The 9408-nt window shown below is 42.8% G+C and overlaps 1 protein-coding gene across 3 annotated transcripts in view; it reads left to right on the top strand.

The window, feature by feature from the left end:
- The window catches only part of ANO4 (anoctamin 4), a 678878-nt gene that overhangs the window by 159468 nt on the left and 510002 nt on the right, over positions 1-9408 (top strand). For 2 of the 3 annotated variants that reach the window (XM_006888523.1, XM_006888525.1), the window contains exon 1: positions 5614-6040. The exons of the other annotated variant lie outside the window; for it this stretch is intronic. The gene's annotated coding sequence lies outside the window, so the exon portion shown is untranslated. Of the gene's footprint in view, positions 1-5613; positions 6041-9408 lie in introns of those variants that run through there. 3 annotated transcript variants of the gene reach the window in all.

Genomic DNA, 9408 nt, shown 5'->3' on the forward strand with positions numbered 1-9408 from the left:
ACGGCTTGCCTTTCGGATTGCAGTGCATTCTTGCTACTAGGCTATCAGAGCTCCCAAATTAAAGATTATCAGTGATAGTCTACCAGCTGCTTTGTGGGAGGAAGATGGGTAATTTCTTCCTGAAAAAAAATTTACAGCCTCAGAAGCCTGATAAAAAGTCACCATGAGTCAGAAACAGTTAAATGCTAGTGGGTTTAGGGTTTGGAAGGCTGTGGAAAGTAAGCGGTATATGAAGTCACTTGAACAAAATTTGGCTGAGAGTAAGAATCAATCAATGCTAATTTCTTTAAGGTACTGATTTATAAATGACAGATGAAAAGGGTAGACCTTTATTTAAGAAACTTCCAGTTTGCTTTTCAGAAGCATTGATGGGCAGAATGTGTTTTGAAATTCCTGGATTCTCATGTCTGGTGTCAAATATATGATCACATGATTGTCTACCTTTTTGCTAGTCTTGAAAAATGAGTATATTTTTACTTTTTATCCTTGGTCTGGTTATGGAAAGTAGAATCAAGTTTACATGAAGTGGGACAGCTTTGGTATTGAAAGACATGAAAGAATCTTTATATTTAAGAGTTGCATGCTGGTTTGACCTAAAATTCCTGTAAAAGCATATCTTTTCTTTTTCTTTTTCTTTCAACGAATGGCTGGAACAGATACAAACAAAGGCATTGAAATATTAGTATTAAAGAATTTTAGTCAGGGGTTTTTTTTGTCATTAATGAAATCGACAAGTATTTATTGAGAACACGCTATGTGCTGTGAGTGTTGAGTAGCACAAAATGCGTTCATGCTCAGCTGCTCACAGAAAGGTTAGCAATCCGAGTCCACACAGAAACACCTCAGAAGAAAGGCCTGGCTGTCTTCTGAAAAATCACAGATACTGAAGTGATGTTCTTCCTTGAAACCGAGGCTGCTGTTGTTGGAATCAGTGATACCTGACTTGGCTTTTAGAGTTTTGTTTTGATTTTTCAATATGTTGAATACTCAAGCTGCATCAGTGAGCAAGACGCAGTCCTTGATGTCATTTCACGTTTATTCGACTTGGATTAATATTTTTATTTTATAAAAATTAATTAGTGGCTGATACTAGAGAAGTGGGGAGGTGCCTCTCTCGTTTTTGGAGGAGAGGCTTCGACTGGATAAGTGACCAGACTTGAAAAGTTAATTGCATTTGAGTAAGAGAGTAACATACCCATTTTCATGGACTCAATTGTCATTGACGTGCTGTTATTTAATCTACTATGTAAATTAGTCTTCTTCAGTGTCAGCATTTTCATGCTTTGTTATCACCCTGTGTATTCAAGGTATTGAGCTTATTTCATAAACAGTATTAATCTCAATTAATTTGGGAGCTTTAGATAATATTCCTTCATTAAATATATTCTTTGTTATGCTGCCTCTGTTTTTACAGTGGCATAAGCTGTTGATAAAAGCAACCATTCTGATAAAGAACCTTTTCCTGTTTTAAAAATAATTTCTACATTTCCATTTTTGTTGTGGAAAGCACCTTATTAGGCAAATTCCGAAATCTGAGGCCAAAGCCTAATTTTATGACTTGATTTTATCTGAGTAACATTAAACTGTAGAATAATTTCTAGTTTGGCAGGAAGCACAGTGTGGAAAGAAATTTTGAAAAAAGGATTAAAATTTTTCCATGAGACCATAAACTTCTTGAGGACAAGGCCCCCAACACAGAGGAGCTGTTCTTTAATTGCCGCTGATTGGATTGAATTGAAATAAACAATAAAATCAAACTTAAGACTCCCTACATCACAAAGATTTCCTCCTGTTTATGAATGTACACAGGGCTATTCCAGCACGCCACCCTTCCGTCTTCATTTCAGAGGTTTCATCTTATTATGAGTGCTATTCTTTGATGTGAAACATTTTATGGCCTCCTGCTGTTACTCATTTTGGTGGTGAGTTAACTGCTTCCTTGGTGTCCAGCCCTTCTTTTCAAGCCATGGTCCTCAGGCTCCCCCAGGTAAGCTTGCCTCTCTGGGTGGAGATCACAACAAAGTGTCCAAATGGCACTTCATTTTCTAAGTAAAAACAGAGAACTCAGATGTAAAGCCCTCTGTCATCTCAGCCCCCTGGAAAGACCTCAAAGGACAGTTATATTTTCCTATTAAGTCTTGACTGCCAAAAAGGGAGTCATCTTTTCTGCAAAGACAAAAAGGTGACCCCACACAACCTCTCCAAGATAGAAAATTCCAAGATTTGCTATTGAACCAAAGAGTCCAATTAGACTGTCATTTCATTTCAGAACCTACTCTCTTTATTTAATTGAATAATCAGTCAGGAAATCAAAAAGCGTATCGCAATGGGAAAGTCCGCTGTCAGGGACCTCTCTAAAGTCCTCAGGAACAACGGTGTCTCTCTGGAGACTAAGGTGCGCCTGATACAGGCCATGGTGTTTGCAATCACTTGTTATGCCTCAGAGAGTTGGACAATGACTAGGGAGGACAGAAGGAGAGTGGATGCTTTTGAGCTGTGGTGCTGGAGAAGAGTACTGAATGTACCGTGGACTGCCAGGAAAACAAACAGATTCATCTTGGAGAAGATTAAACCAGGATGCTCCTTGGAGGCAAGGATTCTGGGGCTTCGTCTGACATACTTTGGACATGTTGCCAGGAGGGACATGTCCTTGGAGAGGGACATCACGCTTGGGAGGGTGGAGGGACAGCGCAGGAGGGGAAGACCCTCTATGAGATGGATTGATTCGGTGACTGGGGTAATCGGGATGGGTGTGTCAGAGGCAGTGCGGTTGGCGCAGGACAGAGCAGGGTTTAGGGCTGTTGTGCATAGGGTCGCTATGAGTCGAAAACGACTCGACGGCACATAACAACAACAACAACAACAAATCATAACAAAATCAAGTTAGCCTCACTTTGAGTGACAGTTTGTCATACTGTGGTGGCCTACATGTTACTGTGGTCCTAGAAGGGATGCCACTGTTAGTTGTTTTCTGTTTGAGTGAAACAAATCCTCCTGGTTTCATTCATTCATACGGTTTTTGTTTATGACACAATTACATAGTATTTCAAATACAGCAGGGTTATCCTTGGTGGATAGATTGGAGCTGCTAGACCAATAAAAACAAGAGAGAAGTGTCTAGTGGTCTACTTCAAAATGTTGTTTTTAAGTGACACTTGATTATGTGAAACCTGTACCCTACCAGGAACAGAGAAACACTGCATGGTTCAAAATCAGAAAAAGAGTGCATCAGGGATGCATCCTGTCTCTTTATCTTTCCAATTTATAGACAAAACAGATAATTCAGGAGGCTGGGCTGCATGAGGCAGAAAGTAGCATTAGGATTGGAGGAAAACTCATCAACAACTTATGTTATACAGATGACACAACTTTGCCTGCTGAAACTGAGGAGGACCTGAAGCAATTGCTGCAGAAGGTCATGGACTATAGTCTTCAATATGGATTGAAGCTCAACATCAAGAAAACAAAGATTCTCATCACTGGGTCAGTTGGCAGCACCGTGAGAGATGGAGAAGAGAAAGAAGTTGTTAACAGTTGCAGCTTGCTCTGCTCCACAGTCAACGTTCTTGGCACCGGTAGTCAGGAAATTAAAATACGAGTTACATTGGGAAAATATACTGTCAGAAATTTCTCCAGAGTATTGAAACACCATAATGTCCATCTAGAAACGAAAGTGTGCCTAATCTAGTTCCTGGTCTTTGCAATTAATTACTTACTATGCATCAGCGAGGTAGACTGTGACTAAAGATGACAGAAGAAGAATCAGTGCTTTTAAGTTGAGATGTTGAAGAAGAGTCTTGAACATACTATGGACCCCCAAGAAAACAAATAGGTCTGTTTTGGAGAGGATGAAACCAAGTTTCTCCTTGGAGGTGAGGATTTTGATGATGCATTTCACATACTTTGAGCACGTGGCCAGGAGGGACTGGTCCTTGGAGAAGGGAATCATCCTCAGAAGGGTAGAGGGACAGCACAGGAGACTAAGACCCCAGAAAAGATACATGATACAGTAACTGCAACAATGGGGGTTGATGTGTTGGACTCAGTGAGACTGGCTCTGGACAAGGCAGGCTTCAGATTTGCTGTATATAGGGTTGCTATGGGCCACAGGTGACTTGATGGCACATGACAACAGCAACAGGTGTCATTGAGACCACTGTGACTCATAGTGACCATGTCACAACAGATGGAAAACTTGCCCTGTCATTTGCCATACTCACCACATTCAAAGCCATTGCTGCTGCCACTGTGTCAATTCATCCGTATAACGATCTTCCTCACTTTTGTTGATCCTCACTTTTGTTGACCCTCACTCTGTTTTTCCATGATGTTTTTTCCCCCTTCAATGAATGATGCCTTCTCACAACATGCCCAACGTATGTGAGACAAAGCTTCACCATCCTTACCTCTAAGGAGGACCCTGGTTGCACTTGTTCCAAGACAGTCTTCTTTGTTCTTTTGACAATCCACAGAATATCCAATACTCTTCACCAGTACCACAATTCAAAGGCATTGATTCTTCTTGGGTTGTCATTATTCACTGTCCAACCTTCAGATACCTAGGACGAGATTGAAAATACCATGCTTGCATCAGGTACACCTTCATCTTAAAACTGGCTTCCTTGTCCTTGGTAGCAGATTTTCCCAGTGCAATATATCTTTCGACTTCCTGACTGCTTCTACTGCGAGTGTTCAAAATATTAGATGGTAAACACCTTTAAGAATAATGGGCTCAACCATACCATCAATCGTGTGAGGACAGTACAAGAGCAGGTGGTATATTGTTTTAACGTAAGATCACCATGAGCCATAGCTGACTTGATAGCAACTAACTACAAGTTTGTAGGTTGAGTTTTAAAACAGAATGGGCTGGGGGAAGACAAGTGAGAAATGCTTTACATTCTCATCATCATCCTTCTTTCAGCAAAAAGTAATTCCTTTTCATTGCCCTTGTCCTAGTCTAGCTCAAAGTTTCTGAAACTTCACTGTCTCAAAAGATTTTTTGTTCAGGGTTGTGTATCCAAAACAACAAAAACTCGCTTTGATTTAAAGGACTTTGAAGAGACATCTTAACTATCTTAAGAAACTAAACTTTAACAAGGATTTCTATGCACATACTACACAGAAAGTGAACAATGACTGAAAATTGAGTTCTTGGAGAGGCATTTAACCTTTCCCTTTCTAAATCCTTTGCTTGTATGAGCTCAGACTCTGGTCCTCTTATCCTGCACCATGGGCTTAATGATACTCAACTCAGAAGTGTGATTATTAGACTCAAGGTATTTTCTTGAGGAAGCAAGGCTGTCTCATTTGTGGGATATCATTAGATGGTATTTGAGTGACTTTGAGTCTGGCTTGTTGCAAAGATGCTGTGGGATGTGTTGGGAAACTTTCCGAGTGGCTTGTGCAGTTCTGGGGCTCTGGGTCATGTTTAAATTCTCGCAGATATTAAAAGCAGTGGAACAGGAGGGTCAAGAAGTCGTGCTCAACTTCTCTTCCAGGCAGGGGCTGTCCTGCCTCCCTTCGAACCAACCTTCCACTGCTTCTCTCTTGTCACATTGACATGGCCCCTGGCTGGGCAGATTGGTCCCTGGCAATAACTGATGTGGAATCCTGATGCTCCAGCCAGCAGTTCCTTCTACTCCAAAGAGGCTCCTTTCTACCCCTTTGCCTGCCTGCCTGACTCCAGCCTGTGCCCATCCTCCCCAGGCTGGCGCCCACCCTCCCCCGACCACGCCGCCCCTGCAGCCCGGGGGAGCACAAGTCCTGGACGTGATGCTCTGAGATCCAGCCGGCTGCCTGCACTCCGGACTCGCTCTGGGGAGAGTCCTGTTCCAGACTTCTCAGGGTTTCTACAGCACAAACAACTGCATGCGGGCCGGAGGGGAGGCTGAACGGGACTTGTGTGTGGTGGCTCTGCTGCCTCTCATCACTTCGCTGCCTTCTCTCTGAGCCAGAGAGGTTCAGGCTGGATTTCTTTCTGCCAGAGCCAGTGAGGAAGGATCCTGGGCTCCTTCTGTTGACTCTTTCTATTTTTATGGTAAGTGCTTGCTTGCAATGAGCTCTTCTGCTGCAGTGAGGAGAATGCTTGTTAGCTGTCTTCCCAGCTAAGCTAGTGACCTTCCTCCTGCGTTTCTCTTTTTCTCATAGATCCTCATCAGAGGTGATTGAGCTAAGCAAAGCGCCTGGGGTTATTTGTCTGTATGGCTTGTTGGTTTTGTTTTTTTCCTTAAGCCTGAGCTCATCAGCTCTGATGGAAACATAAGCTCTCGCTCTTTGTCCTTGAGGCGGCTGCGGGGAACTGTGTTGGTGATGGTAAACTGCAGCAGCGTACAGTCTCTTGGTGGAGGGCGACTGACAAATTCAGACGAGAGAGGAAACATTTTTGCATGTTGAGGGGCACCCGCTCTGAATCCGGAAGGGCCAGGATGCTCAGCCCGCATAGCCAACTCTCCCATCCTTCCATGTGCACACGAGCTCACGTGTGAGTTAGGCTGGAGTCGGCGGTGGGCAGCCGGTGCTTCACGCACCTGCCATTGGGTCCAGGATGGCCCTGTGTCTTGTGGGGGTTTTTCCAACTTGGGCAGTGACATCGGTGGCAGGAGGAACCCTGCACTAGCAGACGGAGCGACTGCATGACCTCATTGCTGCTTTCCCCTGGAAGTATCACGGTGCTCCTTCTGCACACCAGTTTTTGCAGCCTCTTGGGCAAGAGGTGGGGGCAGTGGTGGGAGGAACATTTTTGAGTTAACAGCACAGTTTCACCCTCCTGCTAGGCAAGAAAATGCTCTGAGGCTACTGAAATGGTTACAGTACTTTTCTGAGACCAGAAGCTGGTTTCCCATTCAAAACCTGTGTGTTGCTGCATCCATCAGGTGAAGTGTTTATTTCGGGGCATTCCTCTCAGGATCATGCTCTAGTTTTTTCACTTGGTCTCCAGAGTCTTGGCGAAGAGAGCACCACAATTTCAGATCTATTCTTGGCTGCCTTTTGAAGTCCAAAGGAAAACAGAAGCATTTAGAGAGTTGTTGAGCCTGTGAATTGCAGGGTTCTCATGTCATGGAGATGTTTTTCTCCTTAAGTACGTATGTTGCATTCTTTTGATCAGAGCAGCGTTCTAAAGAACAGTGGTAATTCTGCTTGGTTCTTGTCGAGTCTTAAATTGGCAGTGGGGCATGTTATTTGATAGTGTCTAATTCTCCTTCAGTTCTGATGTGTTGCACTTCAGAAGTACTCCAATGCCATGTGGCTGTTAATTCGTAAAATATTGTATCATTCTCAGTACATGTAATTTAATAATTAAAGAGTGAAATAATACGGGGGCAAATTCTGGGTTCTTCTTTCCCGTTGATAGGAAGTTTGGAATGATAAAGTTCCTCCACTGTTTGGCTCTTGTTCACCACTTTTCTTTCCATGATTGGTGTGGATTTTTCTTAAAATAGTGCTGATGACATCAGGCGTATGTTTTTATGCTGTTTCCTGGGCTCAAAGAAAAGATACATTTGGTGTTCACTCTTTGGTTGGGATCTTCTATGCCTGTATGAAAGTACATATTTTAAATAAACAGGAAACCTTTATAGATGTTTACCTGATAGTCCCAATCAAGCATAAATGGTTAACAGGAAAAAAGAAGATAGGCATGGTGAGACCAGTTTTAGCAGACTATAGTCTCAGAATCCTTAAGTAATGTTTGAAAGACTTTGTTTAAGATGGTGATTCCTGCATCCACCTGCTTCCTGACACTTGATCGTGGCTGGTAGCAGTATTGTAATTTGACAGGCAAACTTCCCTGCTTCCTTTGATGATTCTTTAATGTTTAGCTGTTTACTTTCATCCTTGGTGATGTTTTCTTAGTACTTCACTTGTGTTTCTCTTTTCCCCTCTGGTTGAAAGGATTTTATTGAGTGTCTGGCAACTCAACTTGAGGTGCTCAGCATGATGGAAACAGAATCAGCTTGGGTGCCATGGAAATAGTGTCTATATTTCACACTGCAGGCAATTTCAGATGCATTTAGAAGATACTTCATTTTAATGAGCAGCAACTTCAGCTTTGAGAGAAAAAAATATCTTCGCCTTCTTTGGTTTTACTAAACAGAACACTTATCAGTGTACGTCCGAACTGCAAGTGTGTGTGTGTGTGTGTGTGTGTGTGTGTATTAATTCATTGCCTGTTTAATTTGTGACTATACTTTTTTTTTCAATAGTTTCAGCAAGGTAGTTTAGAGAATAGAAGGAAAATTCCCGAGATACTGCTCTACATGCTTTAGTTAGATTTTTTTTCCCCCTTGTCTAGAAGCAGAAGCAGGGAGAGAGGGGAGGTAGGGATTTCCCCACTTCCCACATTCCCTCCTCCAGATCAAGCCTTTGGGAATTTCTTTGACTGTGGAGAGTGCATTCTTCAGCATTTCCTTGTATAGCAGCGTGGTGTCATGTTAAGTCTTTAGCATGATCTCTGAAGGCAGCATAGAAAACTACTGCAGGAGAAAATGGTAAAAGCTGTGCCGAGTAGAGCCTGTAGCCTCTTGGTGCGATGAAGTCACTGCAACATTGTGTGTTTACTTTGCTGCTGTGCCTTGCAGCTGACTGTGCTGGAAACCCTGGCACTCTGTTCACGGGGCCACTGAGGAGCCTGCACTGATAGTGTGATGCACTTACTCATCTTCACACTCCTTAATTACAGCTCTCATTAAAACGGTGCTTTCCTATTTCCATTTATATTGCTTTAATTTGAAACCTGCAGCTTTTATTATTAATTGTTAGTTTTTCATTTTTCTCTTCTTGCCTTCTGCTCTCTGTGTTTCTCATTTATATCACACACGCACACGAAAACATCCACACACTCATATTCTCAGAATGTTGTTGTTGTCAGATGCAGTCAAGTCGAGTATGATTCATCTCTGACACACTTGAGCCAATTGCTGCAGTCACTGGGTCAGTCCACCTAGGTGAGGGTCTTTTTTAATTTTGTTGCCCCTTCACCTTTCTAAGCATGATGTTTCTCTCCAAAGGATAGCCTCTCCTAGCAACATACCCAAACTGTGGGACATGAAGCTTTGGCATCTTTGCCTCCAAGGAGCATTCTGACTGCGTCTTTTCCAAGACATACCTGTCTGATCCTGTAGCAGTTTGTGGGAAACTCAGTACTCTTTTCCGATACCTTAATTCAAAGACAACAGTTCTTCTTCTGCCATCCTTATTCATTCTTCTACTCTGAGTTGCATAGCAAGTGATTGAAAAGGCCATGGTCTGCATCAGGTGCACCTTGTTGTTGTTGTTGTTATGTGCTGTCGAGTCGTTTGGGACTCATAGTGACCCTATGTACAACAGCTCTAAACCCTGCTCTATCCTGTGCCAATCACATTGCCTCTGACACACCCATCCCGATTACCCCAGTCACTGAATCAATCC

The sequence above is a fragment of the Elephantulus edwardii genome, unplaced genomic scaffold (genome assembly GCF_000299155.1).
Source record: "Elephantulus edwardii isolate Elephantulus edwardi_28Jun2011 unplaced genomic scaffold, EleEdw1.0 scaffold00068, whole genome shotgun sequence".
Taxonomy (NCBI): domain Eukaryota; kingdom Metazoa; phylum Chordata; class Mammalia; order Macroscelidea; family Macroscelididae; genus Elephantulus; species Elephantulus edwardii.